The 2,452-nt window shown below is 43.8% G+C and overlaps 1 protein-coding gene across 1 annotated transcript in view; it reads right to left on the minus strand.

The window, feature by feature from the left end:
- The window catches only part of ccsapa (centriole, cilia and spindle-associated protein a), a 9,670-nt gene that overhangs the window by 6,335 nt on the left and 883 nt on the right, over positions 1–2,452 (minus strand). The gene's annotated exons all lie outside the window — the stretch shown is intronic.

Raw genomic sequence — 2,452 nt, forward strand, 5'->3', positions numbered from 1 at the left:
CCCCCCCCAGTCTGCTTATTATCACAAGGCAAGAGAAAGAAAATGGCGAGTGATGCAATACCTTAAACTGTTATTTCCAAGGTTTTCCCTACCATTATAGGGCTTTAGGTGTCGTTTTGGGCTTTCTCCTAAACTGAATGAATGTAAAATCAATGTTAGCATAAAACAACTGTTTTCCTGTCCTTAGATCCAATGGTTTTTGTTGGTCCCCAGTGAACTTCTGTGGCAAGTTTTATCTTTAAAGACCCCTAAACCCCCGTCAAATACATGCACCTAGGTCTTCCACAAACCAAGAGCGAGTCGGTCATTAGAGCGAATACAACCCCGACAAGGTGGCTTATTACACGGCTACTTACCTAATAAATCATCATTATCATACTCTTTATTCAGGACACACACACAAAAACGGTGTAACATTTTTTAGTCTAGGATGGGGGGGGGTCACCCAACATTTTTTAGTCTAGGATGGGTGGTCACCCAACATTTTTTAGTCTAGGATGGGGGGTCACCCAACAGTTTTTAGTCTAGGATGGGTGGTCACGCAACATTTTTTAGTCTAGGATGGGTGGTCACCCAACATTTTTTAGTCTAGGATGGGGGGTCACCCAACATTTTTTAGTCTAGGATGGGGGGGTCACCCAACATTTTTTAGTCTAGGATGGGTGGTCACCCAACATTTTTTAGTTTAGGATGGGTGGTAACCAACATTTTTAGTCTAGGATGGGTGGTCCCCAACATTTTTAGGCTGGATGTGGGTCACCAACATTTTTTAGTCTAGGATGGGGGGGTCACCCAACATTTTTTAGTCTAGGATGGGGGGTCACCCAACATTTTTTAGTCTAGGATGGGGGGGTCACCCAACATTTTTTAGTCTAGGATGGGTGGTCACCCAACATTTTTTAGTCTAGGTGGGGGGGTCACCTAACATTTTTTAGTCTAGGATGGGGGGGTCACCCAACATTTTTTAGTCTAGGATGGGGGGGTCACCAAACATTTTATAGTCTGGATGGGGTGGGTCACCCAACATGTTTTAGTCTAGGATGGGGGGGTCACCCAACATTTTTTAGTTAGGATGGGTGGTCACCCAACATTTTTAGTCTAGGATGGGGGGGGTCACACAACATTTTAGTCTGGAGGTGGGTACCAAATTTTTAGTCTAGGTGGGGGTCACCACATTTTTTAGTCTAGGATGGTGGTCACCCAACATTTTTAGTCTAGGATGGGGGGGTCACCCAACATTTAGTCTTAGGAGGATGGGGGTACCAACATTTTTTAGTCTAGATGGGGGGTCACCTAACATTTTTTAGTCTAGGATGGGGGGGGTCACCCAACATTTTTTAGTCTAGGAGGGGGGGGTCACCAAACATTTTATAGTCTGGAGGTGGGCATTTTGTCCAAAATTTAGTCTAGGATGGGGGGGTCACCCACATTTTTTAGTCAGGATGGTGGTCACCCAACATTTTAGTCTGGTGGGGGGGGTCCACAACATTTTTAGTTAGTGCTAGGATGGGTGGTCACCAACATTTTAGTTAGGATGGGGGTCACCAACATTTTTTAGTCTAGGATGGGTGGTCACGCAACATTTTTTAGTCTAGGATGGGTGATCACCCAACATTTTTTAGTCTAGGATGGGGGGGTCACCCAACATTTTTTAGTCTAGGATGGGGGGTCACCCAACATTTTTTAGTCTAGGATGGGTGGTCACCCAACATTTTTTAGTCTAGGATGGGTGGTCACCCAACATTTTTTAGTCTAGGATGGTGGGTCACCCAAATTTTTTAGTCTAGGATGGGTGGTCACCCAACATTTTTTAGTCTAGGATGGGCGGTCCCAAATTTTTTAGTTAGGGGGCGGTCAACCAACATTTTAGTCTGAATGGGCGGTCACGCAACATTTTTTAGTCTAGGATGGGTGGTCACCCAACATTTTTTAGTCTAGGATGGGGGGGTCACCCAACATTTTTTAGTCTAGGATGGGTGGTCACCCAACATTTTTTAGTCTTGGATGGGTGGTCACCCAACATTTTTTAGTCTAGGACGGGTGGTCACCCAACATTTTTTAGTCTTGGATGGGTGGTCACCCAACATTTTTTAGTCTAGGATGTCACCCAACTTTTGTTTTCATGAAAACTTTAGCAAAATTTCAAAGTTGCTTGTTTGGTGGATATTTTACTTTAGTCTCGGCCCCCCATCGCTAGCAGAATGGTCTGACCCATACACCCCTACAGTCTGTTGGGGGCATCCCAAATATTTTGGAAGGTCATAGAGAATGTATCTCTGGCAAAGGGAGGGTCAAGTCTATTTTGACTAAAGAGTCCCAATCTCATCCGGTGGCCCCTTAAATAAATAACAATCAGTCCCTAATCTGACACAATTCATTTTAAATATGATTTAAAATGAATTTTAAATCAATGCTGATAATATTCTACTAAATGAATGTGTGTGTGTGTGTG

The sequence above is a fragment of the Etheostoma spectabile genome, chromosome 5 (assembly GCF_008692095.1).
Source record: "Etheostoma spectabile isolate EspeVRDwgs_2016 chromosome 5, UIUC_Espe_1.0, whole genome shotgun sequence".
NCBI classification, from domain to species: Eukaryota; Metazoa; Chordata; class Actinopteri; order Perciformes; family Percidae; genus Etheostoma; species Etheostoma spectabile.